Source organism: Pleurodeles waltl, chromosome 8 (genome assembly GCF_031143425.1).
Source record: "Pleurodeles waltl isolate 20211129_DDA chromosome 8, aPleWal1.hap1.20221129, whole genome shotgun sequence".
NCBI lineage: Eukaryota > Metazoa > Chordata > Amphibia > Caudata > Salamandridae > Pleurodeles > Pleurodeles waltl.
The window spans coordinates 173,936,341-173,962,315 of record NC_090447.1 but is presented as its reverse complement, the minus strand read 5'-3'; the positions used below and the strand labels follow the sequence as shown (position 1 = coordinate 173,962,315).

Genomic DNA, 25,975 nt, shown 5'->3' with positions numbered 1-25,975 from the left:
TCAAGGATATCCTAAGCCTTCTTAAAATAAATAAGGAGAAAGGAGTAGCACCTGATCAGACAGTGCCTATATTTCAAGGCCTGCATGTACAATGTCTAGTGCAGTGCTGTGTCATGAAATCACTGTGGTCAAGAAGTCTGTTGGCTAACACCTTGGCATACAATTTGGTCTCACTGTTAAATCAGGGAAAGGGACAATAAGATGAGCAGTCCTCGGGGGTCACACCTTCTTGTGTACAACAACTATTATGGCTAAATCTAGCCCATCTGGAAGCAACTTTTCTCAACGGCTTCATTATAGAGGATGATTTCAATGACCAACTATAAATGAGCGACCACTCTGCAGCAGAGGGGGTAGGAAAGATGCCTGGGACTTCTGATAATATTCAATTGGGAAGTCATCCGGCCCCAGTTGCTGTAGGTCTCCCCAATCTTTCCTGGGTACGGTCTGCAAGGGTAAATCCACTTCCAGGTGTCTGTGCCTTTCCAGTGAGGGTCTATCTTGTCTTGCATACAGTGCCGTTTAATAGTCCTGGAATGCCACCACTATCACCCCGATGTCCATTACTCATGCCAAAGAGAGCCCTGGGATGCCTCCAATCACTTGTTCTGCTACTCTGTGGGTCACCAGCCACTAAAATAGGTTACTGGGTTTCTCCCCCCATTTGTAGATCCAGCTGGTATTTGTGATCCAACATTGGCATGCCTCATCAAGACACAGTTTATGCAGTGATGCATGATCCAGTTCAATCTGGCGATTCTCAAGTTTTCCTGCATGCAACTCCCATTCCAGGCAGCCAAAACAAGCTACCAAGTCAGGGATTTGTGCTAGCGTCTACTTCTCTCTGGCTTTAAGGATTGACTGGGCTATCCCTAGCATTCAGGCCTTCCCGTCAGTCCATAACAATCTAGAAGACTTCACTGACCCCCCTCAATCAAATCTAGAAATGCCTATACTTCCTGTTCCAGAAATAGTGTGTTCTTCCTATCTTTGAGGCACCATGCATTTATACATCAGATTGGGTGAAACTCCCCTCCTGGGCCGCCCATGTGGACCTGTAGTAATGAGTGGTCAGAGATCCCCTTGGGAAAGATATGTACCCTGTGGTAGTGAGCTGGCCAGCCGCCGGCATGAACAGAAGGCCAATATGCAACTTAGTCCAATGGGCTTCTGAAGTATGTGTACGTTCCACTGCCATGTATTTCATATTCACCAGACACCGTTGAGGACAGGACTATCAGCCCAGGTCACCAGTCCTGACCTCCATCATTGACCATGCCCCGTCACACTTGTGTGAATGGTCTCTGGGGACATTACCACATTGAAATCACACCCTATAAACGTATGACCACCCTGAAGGCACAGCACCACATCCTTCACTTGTCTAGTAGCTGCGTGGGGACAAAGATTGGATTATTTTCATATGAGGGAGCAGACTTTAAAAATTACAAAAACAATGCATTCAACATTAACAATGTGCAGAATTAACATGTAGACAGCATAAGAAAAACAAAAGTTTAAACCACAAAAGAAGAAGAAAAAGGAGTCATGTACAAAATAGCCATAGTTACGTGTATTTAGTTTGAATAGCTGAAGTTGCATTTTTCTCTTTTTTTTTAAACCTAGTTTAATAATGTGAAATGTAATGTTTCCTGGCCTTCTCATTGGCATATATGTCATAAAATGTATTGACTTGAATAAATTGCTGACATGTAATCTTGCAAATGTTTCTGATTAAATAATGAGTTGTGTAGAATAATGAATAAAGACTTGTATATCAGTGAGTTAATATCGAAGCTTAAAAAAAGAAAATGAAAACTCCTGAAGCAACTGAATACTAGATGCATAGTTACACAGTGTACTGAAAATAATGTGTATCGTCCTAACAGATAATAAGAGTTGTTGATAAAATGAAAAAGAGTAGGTATTCAGAAAATTAGACATGAGTTTTCTCATCGGCAAAACTTATTTTTATTAATAAATAGGTTAAACACTGTAGGAAGTTGGCTCTGTATGTGCTATTTCAAACTAAGGAATAGCATGCACAGAGTCCAAGGGTTCCCCTTAGAGGTAAAATAGTGGTAAAAAGAGATAATACCAATGCTCTATTTTGTGGTAGTGTGGTCGAGCAGTAGGCTTATCCAAGGAGTAGTGTTAAGCATTTGTTGCACATACACATAGACAATAAATGAGGTACACACACTCAGAGACAAATCCAGCCAATAGGTTTTGTTATAGAAAAATATATTTTCTTAGTTTATTTTAAGAACCACAGGTTCAAATTCTACATGTAATATCTCATTTGAAAGGTATTGCAGGTAAGTACTCTAGGAACTTTGAATCATTACTTTAGCATGTATACTTTTTACATAAAACACAATAAGCTGTTTTATAAGTGGACACAGTGCAATTTTCACAGTTCCTGGGGGAGGTAAGTTATTGTTAGTTTTCACAGGTAAGTAAGTCACTTACAGGCTTCAGTTTTTGGTCCAAGGTAGCCCACCGTTGGGGGTTCAGAGCAACCCGAAAGTTATCACACCAGCAGCTCAGGGCCGGTCAGGTGCAAAGGTCAAAGAGGTGCCCAAAACACATAGGCTTCAATGGAGAGAAGGGGGTGCCCCGGTTCCAGTCTGCCAGCAGGTAAGTACACGTGTCTTCGGAGGGCAGACCAGGGGGGTTTTGTAGGGCACCGGGGGGGACACAAGTCAGCACAGAAAGTACACCCTCAGCAGCGCGGGGGCGGCCGGGTGCAGTGTGCAAACACGCGTCGGGTTTTCATTGGAAGTCAATGAGAGATCAAGGGATCTCTTCAGCGTCGCAGGCAGGCAAGGGGGGGGCTCCTCGGGGTAGCCACCACCTGGGCAAGGGAGAGGGCCTCCTGGGGGTCACTCCTGCACAGAAGTTCCATTTCTTTAGGGGCTGGGGGCTGCGGGTGCAGGGTCTTTTCCAGCCGTCGGGAAATGGAGTTCAGACAGTCGCGGTCAGGGGGAGCCTGGGGATTCCCTCTGCAGGCGTCGCTGTTGGGGCTCAGGGGGGACAACTTTGGTTACTCACAGTCGTAGAGTCGCCGGAGGGTCCTCCCTGAGTTGGTTGTTCTCCACCAGTCGAGTCGGGGTCGCCGGGTGCAGTGTTGCAAGTCTCACGCTTCTTGCGGGGAGTTGCAGGGGTCTTTAAATCTGCTCCTTGTAACAAAGTTGCAGTTCTTTTGGTGCAGTGCCGCTGTCCTCGGGAGTTTCTTGTCTTTTTCGAAGCAGGGCAGTCCTCAGAGGATTCAGAGGTCGCTGGTCCCTTGGAAAGCGTCGCTGGAGCAGGTTTCTTTGGAAGGCAGGAGACAGGCCGGTAAGTCTGGGGCCAAGGCAGTTGGTGTCTTCTGGTCTTCCTCTGCAGGGGTTTTTCAGCTCAGCAGTCCTTCTTCTTGTAGTTGCAGGAATCTCAAATCTTAGGTTCAGGGAAGCCCTTAAATACTAAATTTAAGGGCGTGTTTAGGTCTGGGGGGTTAGTAGCCAATGGCTACTAGCCCTGAGGGTGGGTACACCCTCTTTGTGCCCCCTCCCAAGGGGAGGGGGTCACATCCCTAATCCTATTGGGGGAATCCTCCATCTGCAAGATGGAGGATTTCTAAAAGTTAGAGTCACTTCAGCTCAGGACACCTTAGGGGCTGTCCTGACTGGCCAGTGACTCCTCCTTGTTGTTTTCTTTGTTCCCTCCAGCCTTGCCGCCAAAAGTGGGGGCCGTGGCCGGAGGGGGCGGGCAACTCCACTAAGCTGGAGTGCCCTGCTGTGCTGTGACAAAGGGGTGAGCCTTTGAGGCTCACCGCCAGGTGTTACAGCTCCTGCCTGGGGGAGGTGTTAGCATCTCCACCCAGTGCAGGCTTTGTTACTGGCCTCAGAGTGACAAAGGCACTCTCCCCATGGGGCCAGCAACATGTCTCTAGTGTGGCAGGCTGCTGGAACCAGTCAGCCTACACAGATAGTCGGTTAAGTTTCAGGGGGCACCTCTAAGGTGCCCTCTGTGGTGTATTTTACAATAAAATGTACACTGGCATCAGTGTGCATTTATTGTGCTGAGAAGTTTGATACCAAACTTCCCAGTTTTCAGTGTAGCCATTATGGTGCTGTGGAGTTCGTGTAAAACAGACTTCCAGACCATATACTCTTATGGCTACCCTGCACTTACAATGTCTAAGGTTTTGCTTAGACACTGTAGGGGCACAGTGCTCATGCACTGGTACCCTCACCTATGGTATAGTGCACCCTGCCTTAGGGCTGTAAGGCCTGCTAGAGGGGTGTCTTACCTATACTGCATAGGCAGTGAGAGGCTGGCATGGCACCCTGAGGGGAGTGCCATGTCGACTTACTCATTTTGTTCTCACTAGCACACACAAGCTGGTAAGCAGTGTGTCTGTGCTGAGTGAGGGGTCTCCAGGGTGGCATAATACATGCTGCAGCCCTTAGAGACCTTCCCTGGCATCAGGGCCCTTGGTACCAGAGGTACCAGTTACAAGGGACTTATCTGGATGCCAGGGTGTGCCAATTGTGGAATCAATGGTACTTTTCAGGTGAAAGAGCACTGGTGCTGGGGCCTGGTTAGCAGGGTCCCAGCACACTTCTCAGTCAAGTCAGCATCAGTATCAGGCAAAAAGTGGGGGGTAACTGCAACAGGGAGCCATTTCTTTACACAAGCCCCCCCCAGCCCACAGGCCAGGAGACTCAGCCAAAGCTGGGAGAGTCTTCCTAGTCTGTCAGGCGAGGAAGAGTAGAGGAAATAGGCTGGTTTGTTGCAGGGCCTACTCTGCCTTACATCCTCCTGTTCAGGTCATTCCCTCTGGGGAACTGACCCACTTCCACAGTGATAGGACCTAGTCTGAATTGCCTCTTGTCTGTGTCTTTAATGTCTCCACCCATTCTCTCTATTTTGGGGTTAGAGGTATCCACCTCTGCTAGTCTTATTTTAGCCAGGGTCACCCCTAGCTTACCCAAAGAGGTTACCCAGAGCTGGAGTAACCCCACCATGACCAACAGGGTCAGGGGGCCTAACTTGCTATTTGGCATGGGGTCAGACCACCATGCCAAGGATAGTGCAGCCATAAAGGCTAACACCCAGCAGAGGCCACTGACAGCTGTCAGTGCCCAGAACCACACCTTTATCTCTTCACCTACAAGGGAAGGGGCTAAGTTACAGGCTTCTTTGGGTTCAGGGTGCCTGTCTGCTGTATTAGAGTGAGGGGTTACCACATCTTGTAGTAAACACCCTTCTTCCACTCTTTCTTCTGTTAGCTGAGGAGCCATCCACTCAGGCTTAACAGTTGCCTGACTAGCCAGGACTTCTTGTGGGGCAGGTTGGACTTTACCAGTGCCACTTTTGGAGTTCTCCCCTACTGGAGCAGAATCTCCTTGGCTTGCTGGAACCTTGGCTAAAGGTTGTCCACCCTTCCTGTACTGTTTTCTTTTCTTTTTCTTCTGGGGCCTACTTGCATTTACTGCAGAGGCAGGAACTCCAGAATCCTTGGGAGAGGACTGGCACTGGACCAGTTCCTCTCTTGGGCTCTGACTAACCTCTGGGTAGTCATTTCCAAGGAGACAATCAAGGGGGAGGTCTGTACTGACTACCACCCTTCTCCAGCTAAAAGTCCCACCCACTTCTATGGGCACAAAAGCCACAGGCCTATCAGTGACCCTGTCTGGGCTAACTCTTACTCTGGCCATCTCACCTGGGATGTACTGGTTTGAGAACACCAGCCTGTCATGCACAATAGTGCGACTGGCACAAGTGTCTCTCAGGGCGGTGGCTGGGATTCCATTCACCTGTAGGTGGTGGAAGTGTCTACTTCCCTCTGGGATCTCCAACTCACCTGTTGGGCCCTTTTTCCAGTTGAAGGCTATGAAGACCTCCTCATCTGAGGAGTCATCTCCAATGGCTACACTGGTTACCCCTGGGATTTTGCTAGGGGGTTTGTTTTTGGGACAAGAAGTGTCCTTGGTGTGGTGCCCTGTCTGTTTACAGTTATGGCACCATGCCTTAGTGGCATCCCAGCTCTTACCCTGGTACCCACCTTTGTTTTGGGTTGTGTCTCTGGGCCCACCCACCTGGTCTGGTTTTTGGGGGCCTACAGGGGACTCTTTTTCTTTGTTTCTAGTGTCACCCACTTTCTCCTGGGGAGGCTTTGTAACCCCTTTCTTTTGGTCACCCCCAGTGGAAGTTTTGGTTACCCTAGTCTTGGCCCAGTGGTCTGCCTTCTTTCCCAATTCTTGGGGAGAAATTGGACCTAGGTCTACCAGATACTGATGCAACTTTTCATTGAAGCAGTTACTTAAAATGTGTTCTTTCATAAACAAATTATAAAGCCCAACATAGTCATACACTTCATTTCCAGTTACCCAACCATCCAGTGTTTTCACTGAGTAGTCAACATAATCAACCCAGGTCTGGCTCGAGGATTTTTGAGCCCCCCTGAATCTAATTCTATACTCCTCAGTGGAGAATCCAAAGCCCTCAATCAGGGTACCCTTCATGAGGTCATAAGATTCTGCATCTTTTTTAGAGAGTATGAGGAGTCTATCCCTACACTTTCCTGTGAACATTTCCCAAAGGAGAGCACCCCAGTGAGATCTGTTCACTTTTCTGGTTTCACAAGCCCTCTCAAAAGCTGTGAACCATTTGGTGATGTCATCACCATCTTCATATTTTGTTACAATCCCTTTGGGGATTTTCAACATGTCAGGAGAATCTCTGACCCTATTTATGTTGCTGCCACCATTGATGGGTCCTAGGCCCATCTCTTGTCTTTCCCTTTCTATGGCTAGGATCTGTTTTTCCAAAGCCAATCTTTTGGCCATCCTGGCTAACTGGATGTCCTCTTCACTGGAGTTATCCTCAGTGATTTCAGAGAGGCTGGACCCTCCTGTGAGGGAGCCAGCATCTCTGACTATTATTTTTGGAGTCAGGGCTTGAGAAGCCCTGTTCTCCCTAGATAGGACTGGTGGAGGGGATTCTTCCTCCAGTTCACTATCATCCTCCTCTGTGTTATCCACAGAGGGGTTGGCTCTATCATTCTCTGCCAACAGCTCCTGGAGCTGTACTTTGGTAGGTCTGGAGCCCATTGTTATTTTTCTTATGTTACAGAGTGACCTTAGCTCTTTCATCTGGAGATGGAGGTAAGGTGTGGTGTCGAGTTCCACCACATTCATCTCTGTACTAGACATTATTCTTCTAAAAGTTGGAATGCTTTTAAGAATCTAAAACTAGTTCTAGAATCTAATTCAAACTTTTACAAACTTTTAAACTCTAAAAGAAATGCTAACAGGGACTAACACAAGGCCCTAGCAGGACTTTAAAGAATTTAGAAAAATTTCAAATTGCAAAAAATCAAGTTCTAATGACAATTTTTGGAATTTGTCGTGTGATCAGGTATTGGCTGAGTAGTCCAGCAAATGCAAAGTCTTGTACCCCACCGCTGATCCACCAATGTAGGAAGTTGGCTCTGTATGTGCTATTTCAAAGTAAGGAATAGCATGCACAGAGTCCAAGGGTTCCCCTTAGAGGTAAAATAGTGGTAAAAAGAGATAATACTAATGCTCTATTTTGTGGTAGTGTGGTCGAGCAGTAGGCTTATCCAAGGAGTAGTGTTAAGCATTTGTTGCACATACACATAGACAATAAATGAGGTACACACACTCAGAGACAAATCCAGCCAATAGGTTTTGTTATAGAAAAATATCTTTTCTTAGTTTATTTTAAGAACCACAGGTTCAAATTCTACATGTAATATCTCATTTGAAAGGTATTGCAGGTAAGTACTCTAGGAACTTTGAATCATTACTTTAGCATGTATACTTTTTACATAAAACACAATAAGCTGTTTTATAAGTGGACACAGTGCAATTTTCACAGTTCCTGGGGGAGGTAAGTTATTGTTAGTTTTCACAGGTAAGTAAGTCACTTACAGGCTTCAGTTTTTGGTCCAAGGTAGCCCACCGTTGGGGGTTCAGAGCAACCCGAAAGTTATCACACCAGCAGCTCAGGGCCGGTCAGGTGCAAAGGTCAAAGAGGTGCCCAAAACACATAGGCTTCAATGGAGAGAAGGGGGTGCCCCGGTTCCAGTCTGCCAGCAGGTAAGTACACGTGTCTTCGGAGGGCAGACCAGGGGGGTTTTGTAGGGCACCGGGGGGGACACAAGTCAGCACAGAAAGTACACCCTCAGCAGCGCGGGGGCGGCCGGGTGCAGTGTGCAAACACGCGTCGGGTTTTCATTGGAAGTCAATGAGAGATCAAGGGATCTCTTCAGCGTCGCAGGCAGGCAAGGGGGGGGCTCCTCGGGGTAGCCACCACCTGGGCAAGGGAGAGGGCCTCCTGGGGGTCACTCCTGCACAGAAGTTCTGTTTCTTTAGGGGCTGGGGGCTGCGGGTGCAGGGTCTTTTCCAGCCGTCGGGAAATGGAGTTCAGACAGTCGCGGTCAGGCGGAGCCTGGGGATTCCCTCTGCAGGCGTCGCTGTGGGGGCTCAGGGGGGACAACTTTGGTTACTCACAGTCGTAGAGTCGCCGGAGGGTCCTCCCTGAGTTGGTTGTTCTCCACCAGTCCAGTCGGGGTCACCGGGTGCAGTGTTGCAAGTCTCACGCTTCTTGCGGGGAGTTGCAGGAGTCTTTAAATCTGCTCCTTGTAACAAAGTTGCAGTTCTTTTGGTGCAGTGCCGCTGTCCTCTGGAGTTTCTTGTCTTTTTCGAAGCAGGGCAGTCCTCAGAGAATTCAGAGGTCGCTGGTCCCTTGGAAAGCGTCGCTGGAGCAGGTTTCTTTGGAAGGCAGGAGACAGGCCGGTAAGTCTGGGGCCAAGGCAGTTGGTGTCTTCTGGTCTTCCTCTGCAGGGGTTTTTCAGCTCAGCAGTCCTTCTTCTTGTAGTTGCAGGAATCTCAAATCTTAGGTTCAGGGAAGCCCTTAAATACTAAATTTAAGGGCGTGTTTAGGTCTGGGGGGTTAGTAGCCAATGGCTACTAGCCCTGAGGGTGGGTACACCCTCTTTGTGCCCCCTCCCAAGGGGAGGGGGTCACATCCCTAATCCTATTGGGGGAATCCTCCATCTGCAAGATGGAGGATTTCTAAAAGTTAGAGTCACTTCAGCTCAGGACACCTTAGGGGCGGTCCTGACTGGTCATTGACTCCTCCTTGTTGTTTTCTTTGTTCCCTCCAGCCTTGCCGCCAAAAGTGGGGGCCGTGGCCGGAGGGGGCGGGCAACTCCACTAAGCTGGAGTGCCCTGCTGTGCTGTGACAAAGGGGTGAGCCTTTGAGGCTCACCGCCAGGTGTTACAGCTCCTGCCTGGGGGAGGTGTTAGCATCTCCACCCAGTGCAGGCTTTGTTACTGGCCTCAGAGTGACAAAGGCACTCTCCCCATGGGGCCAGCAACATGTCTCTAGTGTGGCAGGCTGCTGGAACCAGTCAGCTTACACAGATAGTCGGTTAAGTTTCAGGGGGCACCTCTAAGGTGCCCTCTGTGGTGTATTTTACAATAAAATGTACACTGGCATCAGTGTGCATTTATTGTGCTGAGAAGTTTGATACCAAACTTCCCAGTTTTCAGTGTAGCCATTATGGTGCTGTGGAGTTCTTGTAAAACAGACTCCCAGACCATATACTCTTATGGCTACCCTGCACTTACAATGTCTAAGGTTTTGCTTAGACACTGTAGGGGCACAATGCTCATGCACTGGTACCCTCACCTATGGTATAGTGCACCCTGCCTTAGGGCTGTAAGGCCTGCTAGAGGGGTGTCTTACCTATACTGCATAGGCAGTGAGAGGCTGGCATGGCACCCTGAGGGGAGTGCCATGTCGACTTACTCATTTTGTTCTCACTAGCACACACAAGCTGGTAAGCAGTGTGTCTGTGCTGAGTGAGGGGTCTCCAGGGTGGCATAATACATGCTGCAGCCCTTAGAGACCTTCCCTGGCATCAGGGCCCTTGGTACCAGAGGTACCAGTTACAAGGGACTTATCTGGATGCCAGGGTGTGCCAATTGTGGAATCAATGGTACTTTTCAGGTGAAAGAGCACTGGTGCTGGGGCCTGGTTAGCAGGGTCCCAGCACACTTCTCAGTCAAGTCAGCATCAGTATTAGGCAAAAAGTGGGGGGTAACTGCAACAGGGAACACAACATGAAAAATAAGGACAATTGGTGATAAGAGATGACTGTGGTTATTTAATGTTGCCATCTGTGGTATTGTGTCCTGCAGAGAAGACAAATGATTGTTATCGAAGAGTGAAGAAGAAACATGTTGCTAAAGCTTGATTGTATTGTCTATAATAATGCGTGTTCCTTGAGTAGGTCAGAGACTCACCACCCTTATTCACTGCCACTTTCCCTGACTTAGTCTATGTAGCACAGGTTGAGATTCTACTGACATTTTTGAACTTCTCTTTATAGGACGTTCTGCTCTGATTTATTCTGATATATGTATATAAAGCTTTATGCTTTGATCTCTCACTTTGGATCTCTTAACTGGTTCTGACTGACACATTTTATATTTCTGATTGCTCCCAACCCTTTTACTCATCCTCAGTTTTAGAATAGAGATTATTTCCTTAATGAAGCATGCCTTATGCATTGTTTATTAGGAATTATTGATTGCTCATAACACTGATTGATTAGCTGATTAAGTATATTGGTGAAATTAATACTAAATAAAGATGAGCACAAAAAGAGACTTTTTAAAAAAAAGCTTTTAAACTAACACCAAACTCTCATTATTGACTGAGAATAAGAATGAAAACTGTTATGATCAATTAATTACATACAGTTCCTGTTAATCTCATCTAACGTCATAGATCAATTTGGCTTAGTGGCTGGGATATCACCTTGATGAGTTGGTAAGACTTTCTCTTAAACTGGTAATTGTAAACCGATGTCCCAGCTCTCCAGCAACTAGCATTGGTGGTTCAAAATATCATTGAATGGCGGGTAACATTTTGCACACTTAACCATAGAGGGATGTGGCAGTAAAATCGATATTTGAAACAGAGGATGAAAGTCATCCGAAAAATTACAGACTTATTATCTGGACAGATGTAGGATCTAAGATTTATACAGAGGTCCTTCTATCTTATTTACAGGATTAGATTCAAAAGAAATATCTCATACCTAAGGTACAGCTGGTGGTTTTGTGACGGTCACTCAAGTGGTGGACCATTACTATTTCCTAAGCCCCAGTTCGGAAGTCGTTCAAGGTAAATCATAGGCTTTGTTCATGCTTCATTGACTGCCAAATTGCCTTTTGTATAGTAGATAGAGGTATGTTTTGTGGCAAATGAGTGGGCTGATGCTTTCAACCGGGCTTAGATTCACTAATTCCCATATCCCTTGCCTTCTCTTTGGCAGTGACTGGATGATACTTGATTACGCAGCCATCAGCCTACATAGAAAAATGGATGCACTTGTCCAATACTGAACAGTAAACTTCTTATAAACAAGCATAGAAAGACAACTACAATGATATTTGGTAAAAAAGGAACCAAAATATAAATGTTTTTTTCTCACAAGAAAGAATGGAGAAAGCCAAAAGCTAGAAATGCCTAGGGTGATTTTTACAATAAATCTAAATGGAATAGATCATTTTCAATCCTTTTAAACAAGCGCAGCGATATTGGCAGGGGCATTAGTAAGGTTCACTAGGTAATATGGTGGATGCCCTTTAGTCTCTCCTTTTGAAAACACATTCAGACAAATGCTGAGAAACTTTGGAATGTTCCACTCAAAAAATAATATTAAATCTGCCCAAAAAAAGTCCATGATTCAGGGCTTTGGAAATACATTTTATATGCCCTCATTGTCTGACCCTACTGAATTGCGGCAACTGTATTTATTTGATAAACTCGCTCAGGATGAAAATCCAAATTAAGATTCATACCTTTGTTGGTGTGAAGTACAAAGTGGCAAGAAAAAACAGACCTCATTGTTAATTAATGTAATAAAACAGTGTAGAAAAAAATATCAAATGGTTGGTAATACAAAATCATGGGTTCTGTTTCACAGTCAAAAGTTTTAAAAGATCTTGCTGCTATAATGTTTTGAATCATGATGTGAATTGCTTGTGGAAGAAGCAATCAATAGCTTTAACATTAGAAACACTGGTGGGAAAGGAAGCACAACACATCACAAGAAAAATCCTAAAACAATTTAATAAAGTAGGGAAAATGTTATTGAGGAAAACAACACAAAAACAACCAAAATCCAATACGTAGATCTAGAGAGATGATTTTTTTCAATTTGAATTAAAAGTAGCACAGACCCCTGGTATCCTGTCACAGTAGACTGGTTCAAAGTAAGAAGTTAAGGCTGACTGTGATGGATCATCAGTCAGATGGGGGACCAGGTTCATCCTCGGGTAAAGTTTACCTTCTGACTTAGAAATGTTTATGGAGAAAAGAGATAATCTACTAATTGTCACCAGGGAAAACTGCAAACAGGACCCGGAGTGGAGCTCGACAACATCAGATTGCTGAAGAGCAGGGTCCTGGAGTGGTCATCGACAAAAGAAAGAAAGCTCTGAGCAGGTGAAGCCTGTGCCCAAGGAGGCCACCAAGTTGATCAGAAGCCCTCTATGTTTGGACTTAGACACTTTTCTGGAAGTCAGATCTTCAGTGGGGCAAACAGGCAAGTTGAGACCAACCAGTGATTTGTTGTTGACGGCAGCAACTTTGATGTCAACCCCATTCTCCATCGGTACTCTGGGAAAAAAGTTGGCATAAAGTATCTAACTCCTACTTCTTGCAGATTGGGGACAGGAGGAGCAGCCTCTAACAGGAGCCAAGGGTCTAAAACCTGGGGGCACCTCTAAGGTGTTAGGACTCGCTTCTACAGAGGAAAGTGGAGGAGTCCAGGGCAGGTCCAATTGGAACTGGCCAGCTGGGTAGTAACAGAGAAATAGCAGCTGGAAGCTTGTTGTGTCCCTGTAGCTCACACAGTTGGTCAGTCAATCAGCCCCTGGTGTCACTACTGGGATCCTGGATTCAAGGCAAGCAGATCCAGTCTTCCTTCAGGGTTTAGGAAGCTGGGATGTTCTTCTTTGGATTCTTTACTTGTGCAGGAGCATTCAGAAGGAGAAGTCTTTGCGTTCAACATTTATTCCCAGTGCCAGCTGTGGGTGGAGGTTAATCCTTTGTCCATCCCCTAGTTCCTCCCCTCCAATTGGGTTTGGAGCCAGCCTGACTAAAGAGACAAAAGGGGGCAGGTCTAGGTGTGAGATTAATTTGCCAATGAAAGGGTATGCATCCTTTGAAGCTAGAAAAAGGGTTGGGCACAGCCCACAGGCCATCCTGTCAAGCGAGGAGACCCTCTTCCCAAACTCAGTGCCCTCTGTCCATCATCTGGAAGCAATACACAGCTCACTACAGGGGAGGCATCAGGGGTCAAGTGACAACTGAACAGTGGTATGAATGCCTCTTGGTTTAGGCAGGCAAATGTCAAGTTTCTAAAAGTGTATATTCCGAAATAGTAATAAAAATCCGACTTTACCTTTAGGTTGGATATTAATTATTATTACAATGAGTCCTTGAAATATTTTTCTAGCCATTCCCAAACTGAAATTATTAAATGTAATTATACAAACTAGTGTTAACCTATGGGAGAGCCACCCTTTCCACAGTGGTAAACAACTTCGGAGGATTTTCACTGCCAGGAGATCTAAACCAATAAATATATAAGGCTACATTTAAATACCATGCACTTTGCACTGTGAGCTAGTGAGGCTTAACTTAGGGTCACTTGTAAGTATGAAAAAGGAATATTTTGACCTAGCAAAAAGTTTGTTTTGCCAGGTTGAAATGGCAGTGCACAATTGCACATCCAAGCTCCTTTAAATGTGCCAGTTAGGTGTAAGCCAGTTGTATTGTGTTTTAAAAAGGAGAGCACAAGCACTTTACCACTGGTTAGTAGGGATAAAGTGAAGAAAGTTCTACAGCCAAGAAAAACAGGGTTCAGTAAAAAGGCATCAAAATACCAGGTGACCCTGCAGGAAGGACATTTTTCCAACAATATTACAACCTCTAATAATCAGGCCTCTCTCTTTTGATTAAAAGGCAATTTATTAATTTATCCAGGTATAATCATCTTTGATCTGCCAACGCATTTCCTATAGTACATTTATTACTGCTTTTCAGACTAATATCCTTGACGCCTGAGCTAAATGAAGATAATTGATCAAGAATCCACAACAACTGGAAAATATTGCTATACAATAGCTGCCATACTTCACTACTCATGTAAGAATCACTACTAATTATTAAATAGGAATAGTAAAGTTATTAAAAGAATGAAGATTAGCTGAGTGGGGAAACAGTAACAGAAAATTTCCAACTGGCAAAGGACATCTCATTGTGTTTCTTACTGGCATGACAAGTGGTGTTATATATTGGATTACAATCTCGAATGGGAAAGAAACTGCAAGAGAAAATTATATGGAAATGGAGGAACAGATAATGGTTAGGAGTGAGATGCAAAAAAGCTGGACCAGAGAATATCATTGAGTTCACCTAAAGAAAGTTCTCCTTCAAGTGGTTCTTAAATTTATCAGATTCCAGAAGTAACAACTGTGAATTTTACAAGTGATTAGATTGGAAGAAGAAAGACAAAGATATTGTTTGTTCATCTAAAGTGGAGATCTTTGGATCGACGGTGGAATTTCAGGGGCTTGGCATAGTCAGTTAGACATGTTTAGAAACTTCGGCCTCGCTTACTAGAAAACGATGCAGTGTGGTGCTGCAAGCCAGCTTGCTGCGATGCTCATTTAAAACGTGCAGGGATGCTTTGTATTCACAGAAATATGACGCATTCCTGTACATTCCTCTGCGCTGGTGCACAAACTGCTGCCTAGCACCAATGCAGATGCCCTTGCGCCATGGTGCAATGGTGCCTGCATTGCAGGGATGACAGATTATGTGCAGGAAGGGACACCTTCCTGCACATAAACAATCATTAAAGGCGTTTTCCTCAAAGGAAAAAATGGGGAGAAATAATGTTATTTCTCACCATTGTGCCACTTTAACACCACGCCTTAAGTGGTGGAGGAATCTGATGCATTCCCAGCCTTGTAAATCTGGGAATTTGTCAGATTCCATCAGGTTCCATAGGTGTTGCATGGGAACACCCACCGCAACACCAATGGAACACCCCTTTCACCCAAAGTTATGCCTGAAAGGGGGTGATATTTACAAGGCCATGAAAAGCCATGCTTGATGGATTTGCATGGCCTTGTAAATATGAGCCAGCACTCTGCGCCTCCGGAGCGTAGAAATAATTACGCTCTGGTGGCGCAGTCTGCTGCTAAGGCCTTGTAAATGAGGCCCCTATTCTTTAACTGGATTTATTTTTGATTGCTTGGGAAGGTTGAGATTACACGGTGGCTAATTTATACAGTTTGGAGGCAGCATGCTCACTTAGGGCCTCATTTACAAGAATCTAAAGCATCATCATTGGTGCGTCAAATTTCTTGTGCCTGCCGCATATCCCCTAATGATGGCATGGATGCACTGTATTTACAACACAGAGCTCCATGGCGCATGTTTTCATAGATGCGTCAGAATTTCTGATGCATCTGTTGTCTCTAAACTGACACATTGCTGGAGCTGAGTCATTAAACTGAAGCAACTCCAGCAATGTGAGTAGAGTCTCATCGGAAAAAACCCTAAGTCAATTTATGCCTGCTCTGAGCAGGCAGTACAATTTTGGGGCAGTGAAGTTGTAGAATGGTGCAGTGAAAAGTTGAAAATTTCACTGAGTCTGTTCTATGTGGCTTTTTCTGAGGGAACGCCTACCCTTCATATACTATACCCGGTGGAGGTAAAATGTGGCGCAGGGCTTTACAAACTGACGCATTGGGCCAAATCCATCAGTTTGTAAATATGGAGCACTGTAGGGCAAGGATAGCCACACTGCTGCATCAAAAAAAATATGCAGTGGTGGCGCAAAGGACTTGTAAAAGAGGCCCTTAGTATTTATTGCCTTAGGATTGTGATTATGTCAGGTGGTTTTTAGAGGTCCTCTTTTTGGCAATACTACTTTTGAGTTTTTTAATATTTCCATAAGTAATACTGAAAAGGGCTGACAAAATTCCCTGCCTGGTACGTCTTTTTCTAAGTATCTTTTCAGCCATGCCAATTCAGTTTTGGTCCTTTCTTTATTCCATAAGGAGACTGGCATGCATTGCGCAGATCAATTCACAATTTACCATCAAATAAGAATAATGCATTAATTGTATGTTTGAGGATATTTGTGTAAGTCACTTGGATATGTTAGTTTGTGTCTATGTTTAAGCATGTAGACTTAGGTGAGAATGAATGCTACAGAAAATGATTTGCTTTCGTTAGCGATTTCTAACACCCTGTAATCATGTAAACAGCGCTCACCCTGTTAGCCCCATAGTTAAAGTTGTTAGACTTTGGTCTATATTAATCGTTATGCATAAGTTCCCATAAAAGCCTTTCACTTTTAAATTAAACCTTTATTCTGTAAAATACGTCGGTCATTATATTAAAAGTTTTTGCCAGTTCAGCGACAAAGATGAAATATGTGGTGACCAGTACTTAATTTGGGCAGGGGTTGCCGGTGCCCCGACCCTGGCACTTATTTTGGGGACTGGCACTTAGGGGTGTATTTTTGGCCCCTAGCGCTACAAGAGTGTCACTTTTTGTGACGCTCCTGTGGCAGCAAGTAAGAATACTTCTTATTTTTTGCTTTTTCTTAGCATTCTTCAGCACACATAGAAAGAGCAAAATGGCAGAAATTATTGTTTATGTGTGGGAAGATGTGCCTTCCTGCACAGTAACAATCATTTGTAAATTACGCTTTGGCACTTCTGAGTGTGCTGCACTGTGCAGCACACACAGAAGTGCCAAAAGCGCAGTTAGTGATTGTTATGTGCAGGAAGGGACACCTTCCCGCACATAAACAATCACACTCCTCTATGCAGACATCCTTGCACGATGGCGCAAGGATGCCTGTGTTGACGCTGGCAGCTAAATTTAGCACCAGGGCAGGGGGAAACACTGGGGTGCACCTTATTCACTTAGATACGACGCATCCCTGTGTTTCTAAAGTGATGCAGCGCTGCAATTTTGGCACATCACCGCGCTGTACCACTTTTCCTTAAATCTGGCCCTTATTTTTCTGCATCAGATAACTACTGAGGGCAAGAGAGGGAAAAACACAAATTGGAAAGATCGAGGAAGAGAAATAGGCAAAAATAGTCATGCAGTGAAAAACCAGGAACAAGCAAAAGTGCGATAAGGAGTAGAACGTGGGTGGTGATGTATTCAAGACTACCAGACTTGGTGTTTGCCGCACTGCTGTTTAATTGCACTACAAATTAAGCACCTGTGGTGCTGCTATTTATTTTTGCAAACCCCACTCTAAAAACATAGGATTCTGAACCCTGGTGAGACTTGTTATCAACAGCTGTGTGGCAACAAGTCATTTTTACTAGTCTGATAACAAATGTTAACCTACCTAAGCATTATTTGTGTTCAGGGGGAGGAGAACTACAGTATAGATGTCTGCTGTGCCTGATTCGGAGTAGGTTAGTTTTCCGGTATCCGTTGTTTTCACAGGTGTTTACACACCAGACCCAATTTTACCAAGTGGCAATTCTGCCCTTGAAAACACATGGGACTTTGGCAGCTGCAGCAGCAGCCTTGTTTCTTCTGGAGCACACACTGCTACTAATGCAACAACCAAGTTTACCATACCATACACACCAAACTCCTTCCACTCCCACCCTGCACAGGCGAGTCAGTATACAGTTACCTCCTGCTTAAAGCTGGTGGCAAACGTACCTGATAAACACCACACAATTGGGAATTCCAGGTGGTTTTACGACTAGTAAATCCAGTCCCACATAGTAATTCCTTATTCCGTAGGTTTAATTTATAATTACAGAGTACCGTTGTGGTGTAACCCCACGATAAAGTTATGTTCATGTGTGGATTTAGCACCTCACCAGTAAACTTATGTTCAGATCCAACTAAGGGAGGTGCCAAATATATGAAAAACACTCTTATTGAGTGAGCAGGACAGGCACATAACAGGTAATAACTAACCTTGAACGAACATATCTCGGTTTATAACGGGGAGGGGATAGTGCCTAAAGTGATACATGCTTATTCCCAATAACTAATGCAAAAACAATGCATTGAACTTCTTCTTTAATAAAAAACATAAGGCAAATTCAAAAGAATACTCTTGAACTCAGAGCAACATGTAACCAATCCGGTGAAATCTAAGATGTATAAATTAAAACAGGGCGTAGGATGTAATATAGGCAACAGGTGAACAACAAGATCATGACTGATATAAGCAGAATTAACGATTAAAGAAGCATGCTCGTCTTATCTCTTGTAAAATGGTCATTCTAAGATTAGTTAATGCGGTTCCTACAATTGCAGAGACAATCATGAAAGCACCTGAAAACAGCAGACTAACAGTCATTAAGATGAACACTTGAGGTGACACAGCCAATAAGTGATTGGAATGTCGATTGAATTGACATGCATGTATATATATTACTACTCACAGGAGCAGCAACAGCAAAAACGTTCTAGAAAAGGAAATGTCGTTATTAGCGAAATGACTGATCACACTAGAAGGCTGTTAAAAACCGCTGATTTACAGACCAATTATAGCAACTTTAAATAAAATGCAACCTTCCATGCAGGGCTGATTCCCTTGGTGATTTATTTTTAACATGAAAAAGTGATCTATTGCCAATTATAGTATAAATGTCAGAATACCTCCAGCGGACGAACAGCTATCATGTGTTGTTTCTCACTGAACGGCCTTAAGACCTCAGTATTCCCAAATATTCATACTCTTCAGTTTCTATATTTTGAACACATTGTGTTGGTAACATTTGTCCCATGCTATTAAAAGCAGCAGAATGAACAAACATCAAAATTATCTTTTCTTTTAGCTACAATTTCGACTACTATTGGTGGGCCAGTTCTTCATCATTGGGACCTTTTATGAAATCGACTTGAAATGCAGAGGGGCCCAAGTTGACATCGGTGTGCACAATTAAGATACTAACACCTACAGGTAACCTTGAAAATAGCTTTGTGGGATTTGAGTAGTATGTTCTTCTATCTCTCAAAGCAATAGTAGAGATAGATTTAGTGACGTTAAGTGCCACAAATAGCAAGGACTCAAGGGGTGTGATTGAAGTGGTATAGCGTACGATCAAGCACCTTCAGATGAACTCAATACTCGGCATATAACTAATGTACTATAGGGAAATATGAAATTAGGCCTAATTGGAGAACCTTTTGATGATTAAGCCGGTAATATTATTTAAGATATTGAAATCTTTACAGATAAATTCCCATGGTATTCAATAGTCCTGATGCAGAAGAAGTAAAAGATGCAGTTTTATGATCGACAATGAGTTATAGAATACTCAAGATTTGGCCCTAATATGCCAATATGTAAGAGAATTGGCTAATCATGGCACTTCATGATCATTATATAGAGCTTGAATGATCAGTTTGAAGGATACCACGTGGCACAACATACTCAATGGTGCCTGGACAGGAGGATTGTCTTGAAATAAACGTTGTTACTATCTGTAACTTCTTCAGGTGCAACATTTTGTTTTATAGATGTCTGTTATAAGAGCAAATTTAAAACAAGTTGCAATGTTAGCTATCTCAGCATCTGCAATTCCCACTTGTCAGCAGCCGAAGCTACTTATATGGAGCTGCGTATTGTTAGAAATTATATATGGGATCCTCTAATAGCTTTAATAGCTGGAGTACTGCAATAGACTATGTAGAATGGCTAAACGAAATCAACCAACAACAAAGTGAAGTCTACTATTAGAGCAACCTTTTCTCTTAAGAGGATGTGACCAAATGCTTCTTGGCTAGTCTTTAAATCAATGGGGTAGTTAGGGTAGAATGGAACAAGGTAGGTATATCTAGATAGTGTGGAATATGTTATATTTTACAACCATTCCATTTTAACTATAGTTATGTAATTTGTCTCTCAGGGACATTACCAGTAAATCCTCATTCCTGAGGAGACTATCAGGGTCGCACTCTTAAACTCCTGATATTTTCCCATTCAGGATTACCAGATTCCCATACATTGGTTACTGTGGGGGAGGGGAAGTTGTGCATAAATGCAGACCACTCACAATAAGATCTCTGGGGATAAAGTAAATCTGACATATCTTAGGTGAAGGCATAGCAAAAATCTGAATTTGGAGGAGTTGGAAAGCAGAATTAATACGTAGCTGTAGCAAATGTATTCAAAGGAAACCATTGCTAACTGTTCAAGGGGGATTTTTATCAGAGAATTCTTATCTCAACTTAGAAATAAAGTACTGTTAATTATTTGCATAATTCTGAGGATATTTTAATATAACTAAATTTAAATTGCATACTAACATCATATACTTGCATTTCCTAGTTTTTTTATTTCACCAAAACATGCTTGAAAGGTGTTAAATATGTGTGGTGGTGTAAAACCATATTAAAAAGCCTTTGTGACCAATACAAGTTTCTTTTGTCTGTGTAAATTCATTGCAACTCGCAAACTATGAAGCAGAAAATAGTATGTTAGTTTGGTGTAACAGTGGGAACAAATGGTAATAAATGTGTGAATGTGCATGTAGTAGTTCAGTTGCTGTTATATTTATGTTTGGTTATATTTATTGTACCCAGTTGCAGGAATGGTTGATGCTGGCCCTGTCACCCATAGGATGGTCTTCCTCCAAACATTTTGCCTCACCTCCTCCATTTTTGCTACACATATTTGTGCATGGTTATAATGGCTTATTCCCAAATGGCATATTTAATTTACATGTAAGTCCCTTGTAGAGGGGTATACCATAGATCCAGGGCCTGTGAATTAAATGCTATTAGTGGGCCTGCAGTCCCTATTGTGCCACCCACTTAAGTAGCACTTAAACATGCCCCAGGCCTGCCAATGCATCCTGAATGCAGTTTTAAACTGTTTTGTAGACCTGGCATTTAAACCCCCTTGCCTAGCCTTGAACTCCCATTTTATACATATAAGTCACCCCTAAGGTAGGCTATGTGCAGCTCATAAGGTAGGGTGCTGTGTAATTAAAAGTTTGGACATGTACTTTTAAATTTTACTTGTCCTGGTAGTGAAAAACTCATACATTCATATTTCACTACTGCAAAGCCTACCCCTCCCATAGGATGCCATTGGGGATTCTTTATTACATTTAAGAAGTTATATTTCCAAATGGGAGCTGGTAGATATATAATGTTTAATGTCTTTAGCACTGCAGTAAAGAGTCCTATTATATTATAAAGTTGAGATTTTGATCACAATTCTAAAAATGCTATATTTAGAAAGTTGGCATTGGCCTGCCCTTAGCCCTTTTGTGGCTTTAGCCTGACCTGGGTGAGACTAGTACTCTGACTCAAGATGGTACAGCAGAATGGTTGCTCCGATTAGTGAGAGATGCTAATTGGGAGCAGACCTGCTGCTGTCTGTCACTGCTCCTCCTTGAAGTTGTCTTTTTTTTTTTTATTCTGCAAAGTGTAACTGACAGACTTTGTAAATTCCTCCCAGACTGTCACACAATAGAGGGATTAGGTGTGCCTAAATAGGTAATCTGCTGGCATGATGGGGCAGAGCTGAGCGCAGGCCCATTCACAACTGAGTAGCCTGTACTCTGCCTCCACACAAAGGGTGCAACAGTCCTGCTTTGTCACTTAAGCGAGATTGGAGCCAGGCAGGGGAGGCAGGACCCAAGCACTTCAAAGCCACTGTCTAAAAGCTTCTCCCACCTTCTAGAACCAGGGCACCAGGGTATAAAAGTAGGACCTCAGACACCAGCTCTTCAGTACACTTCAGGACCTGTGGATACTCTGGCAGAAAGATGGACTGCTGAGCTGCTGGAAGGACTGCCACTCTGCTGGACTGCTGATCTACAAGACTGCTGACCTTCTGGATTTCTGCCCTGTTTTCCCTGCTGCTCTGCTACTTTCTGCCTGGGCACAAGGACTGGATATTCAAGTGTCTCAGGTCCTCCAGAGTAGCTCACAAGGACTAGTTATCTGACCTCCAGTTCAGAGCTACAGGGACACAAGAAGCTTCCTCCATCTTGAACCTGCACCTGGACCCAGCCTTCATGCCATTACACATCAGAGCCTCCTCCTCCCTTCTTGAATTTTGCAAGAAGAAGAAAACCTGGCTTTTTGAATAGTCCCACTAGTCACAAGGTTTTGCTAGGCTCACACCTACTTAGCCCAAGGATACCCTTCCAGGTGATAGTGCACTCTACAAATCTGCATAAAATAACACTACATAAAATAGCATACATAGGTTTATCAGTCAACTGTCAACCTAAACGTCCTGCCAAAAAGCTTAGAAAAATTGTGCTAGAGTAAAGCCATTAAGATTGCATCTTTCAGGGAGGTATGGCAGGCTGTCCATGTCTTCCACAAGGGAACTTTCCCCTTTTTCTGTAGAGGTTTTGGTACCACTGCTGGCTTGAAGAGAAGTCCTAAGATTTCTCAGCCTGGTTCCTTAGATTCCATTCCTGTTGCAGGAGGCTTCCAACAACTATTCTTAGTTATGGCAAATTTCCTAGTTCCTACTTGCGCTCTATAATTCTGCCAAACAGGCTTCTTCAGCTCTCAGACCTTCTCTCTCCTCAGTCTTAGGAATGTGTCTTCAGTGGAGAAGTGTGGCTCAATGGTTAGAGCGGCAGACCCTGAAGCAGATATCTGGCTCAAGACCATGCTCAAGACCAGGGTTCAAGTCCCGCTTCGGCAGGTCTTGGGCTCAATTCCCCTTGACCAGATAATTCTCGCATCGGTGCCTAATTTAATTCATGGGTCCCACTCTGCAACTCTGGGCAATAGCTTGCTTAATCTCCACAACGGCCCCAACAGCGTTTGGATGCCTGGCTTCACCCTGGGGGTGCTCAGGAGTGGGCGCCTCACAGGGAAAAAAAGCCAGGAGGGGTTCCATAGCGGTATGAGTACAGCGCCTTGAGACCCTAACGGGTGAGTAGTGCGCTATACAAGTGCTAATTTACATTTACATTTACGGGGCAAGCAGGGGAAATGTGCTGTAACATCTGATCTTCTGGACTTTAAACAAAGGTAAGAAGGCAACTCTGGCATTTCAGCAATTACTTAAATCCTGAGAGCCAGAAGGAAAGCTGCACAACCAATCCTATAGAGCAAAATGCTGCAACAGAGATTTGGGACATAGGCGGAAGCACATCACTGCACCACCCACAGAGCCTGATACAAAGTCGTTAGTGCAGCTGCACATCAGACGTTAAAACAGGTACATCATTTGGCTATTGATTATGAGGACACTTAACAGGTTTCCCATGCTCGGTTTCTCAGTGGTGTGATACTATTTCTTTCTTTGGGCATCTGTGTGGCATGGAAATCTATTACAAGGTTTCATGGGCTAAATATCAAGAGGCAATACATGTTCTGAGCCATGTAAAGGCTCTTTTCTGGCTTCTAATTTCAGTCCTGGCTCCTGGTTAGCAACGTAGGCTTAAAAGGAAACCTGCCCCAAATCAACACTTAGGGCCTGATTACAACTTTGGTGGAGGATGTTAATCCGTCCCAAATGTGACGGAGATACCACCCACCGTATCACGAGTCCATCATATCCTATGGAACTCGTCATACGGTGGGCAGGATATCCGTCACATTTGGGACGGATTAACACCCTCTGCCAAAGTTGTAATCAGGCCCTTAGTCTTGCCTCCCTTAGCGCATTTCTCCACCAGGTGTGCTAGGGCCCGCTCCCGATTCGTCTGCTCTCCACACTGGGCACTATGTGTAGCTACTTCTCAGTAACAGCAGATGGCAGGCCAGGCTTCCCCAATGGTTGGAAGGAGGTGTGATCACAGACAGAAATCAGTATGTTTTTTAAAAACCACTTCAGTTTTGCTCAGGCTGTTTATCAATTCACCGGTGGTCTTTACAGTAGAGATCACCTACATATGATGAACTTAGCCTTGTTAAAATATTCTAATCAAAGGTTACAGAACTAATGTTTTAATATATTTTGGACAGTACCCTAGACAATAGGGTACTGAAAAAAAAAGAACTCTAAATGTATATGCTTTGTTTTCAGGAGCATGTGAAAAAAAGAATCCTTCACACCTGTCCCAAGTTTCTGAACTGTGTGCAACTATGGTGGACTTCTGTGAAAAGGCAACTAGAGAGTCAATCATCAAAATTTCGGAATAAAATAGTTATCTATTTAAAAGGCTCACAAGTAGCTGATCCTAATTAGCATACACTTGCTACAGTGGTCAAGCCAAAGGTTTCTGGAGTGAACAAGGCGAATGGGGAAAAAAGATGGATCTCTCTTCAAACGGGGTTTCCCAGACAGCTTCTTACATGCCCCAGGAAACCCAGAGAAGTAACCCTTGGGGTACAATGCGCAAATGTGTATTTAAACCACATGGAAGTTACTGAAAGTTTTTCCAATATCTTATAGGAGTTCCCGAAAAATACATTACAGAGTAACCAGTGCTTAATTTATAAAAGAGTAAGTGCACGGCTCAACGTTTTTATCAAAGGCCTGCCTCCAGAGCAACCGAATGTCAGAGTTATGAAAGACCAAGGCTGCACAGGACTGTCCCACATGCCCTTTCCAAATGGCACTCATTATCACATCCTTGTTTATGTAACCTAGTTTACAAAAACGTTCACACCAAACTGTTTATGTGCAGCATCTGGAACAACAGTAATCAGTTTCTCTCTTTTTACTGCTGTATTCTCTCCGACAAATGCTCTAACTGGGAGATTATAGGCAAATGCTATAAACAGTGCATTTTTTCTGTGATCAAGTGGAAGGTCTTAGTCATCGCAGGCCTTCCTATTGAGTGTGCGTTCTTGCACAGACCCGGAGCAGGCAACCGATCGGGAATCCAGGCTAGGGGTCGTATTACACAAAGGGGGTCATTCCGACCCTGGCGGTCATAGACCGCCAGGGCCGGGGACCGCAGTTGCACCGCCAACAGGCTAGCGGTGCATCCAGGCCAATTCTGACCGCGGTGGTAATACCGCGGTCAGAAAAGGGAAACTGGCGGTTTCCCGCCGGTTTTCCCCTGGCCTGAGGAATCCTCCATGGCGGCGCTGCTTGCAGCGCCGCCATGGGGATTCCGACCCCCTTCCCGCCACCTGGTTCTGGCGGTTTTGACCGCCAGAACCTTGCTGGCGGGAACGGGTGTCGTGGGGACCCTGGGGGCCCCTGCAGTGCCCATGCCAATGGCATGGGCACTGCAGGGGCCCCCTAACAGGGCCCCACCAAGATTTTCAGTGTCTGCCAAGCAGACACTGAAAATCGCGACGGGTGCAACTGCACCCGTCGCACCCCTTCCACTCCGCCGGCTCCATTCGGAGCCGGCATCCTCATGGAAGGGGGTTTCCCGCTGGGCTGGCGGGCGGCCTTCTGGCGGTCTCCCGCCATCCCAGCGGGAAACTCAGAATTACCGCGGCGGTCTTTTGACCGCGCAGCGGTATTCTGACGGTGGGACTTTGGCGGGCGGCCTCCGCCGCCCGCCAAAGTCAGAATGAGGCCCAAAGTGTCTTGGGGGTGCAACAGGTGTGTGTACCTGCTTTGTGCGCCACCAGGGCACTTTGGTATTACAGATGGGGCTGCAAATGCATGTGGGCCCCCCTTTGTAAATGTTGATTGTGTTGGCTCACATGTGCGCCAGAGCTGTCATGAAAGGGTGTTCCCTCATTTGCATGGGAGGGCAGACCAATGCAAATGAGGGAATCTCTTTGCCTCTGCACCCACGCAATATTATTGATGTGGGCGCAAAGGCAAAGAAGCCGTCAGGTGTCACTATTAGTGCGCCACAAAAAGGGGGTGCATTGTCGTGCCTTCTGGGAAGGCAGCCCTCAGGAGAGGGGAGGGAGATCCATGTACCCCCAGACACCTCTTGCAGGTAGGTGCAGTCACTCACTGTAAAAGCGT

General features: G+C 44.6%; 1 long non-coding RNA gene across 1 annotated transcript in view; it reads left to right on the top strand.

Moving 5' to 3' along the window:
* LOC138249853 (uncharacterized) overlaps positions 1-25,975 on the top strand; it is a 128,373-nt gene that overhangs the window by 75,337 nt on the left and 27,061 nt on the right. The window contains exon 4 of the long non-coding RNA XR_011194851.1: positions 18,945-19,069. This is a non-coding gene — a long non-coding RNA (uncharacterized lncRNA). The remainder of the gene's footprint in view (positions 1-18,944; positions 19,070-25,975) is intronic.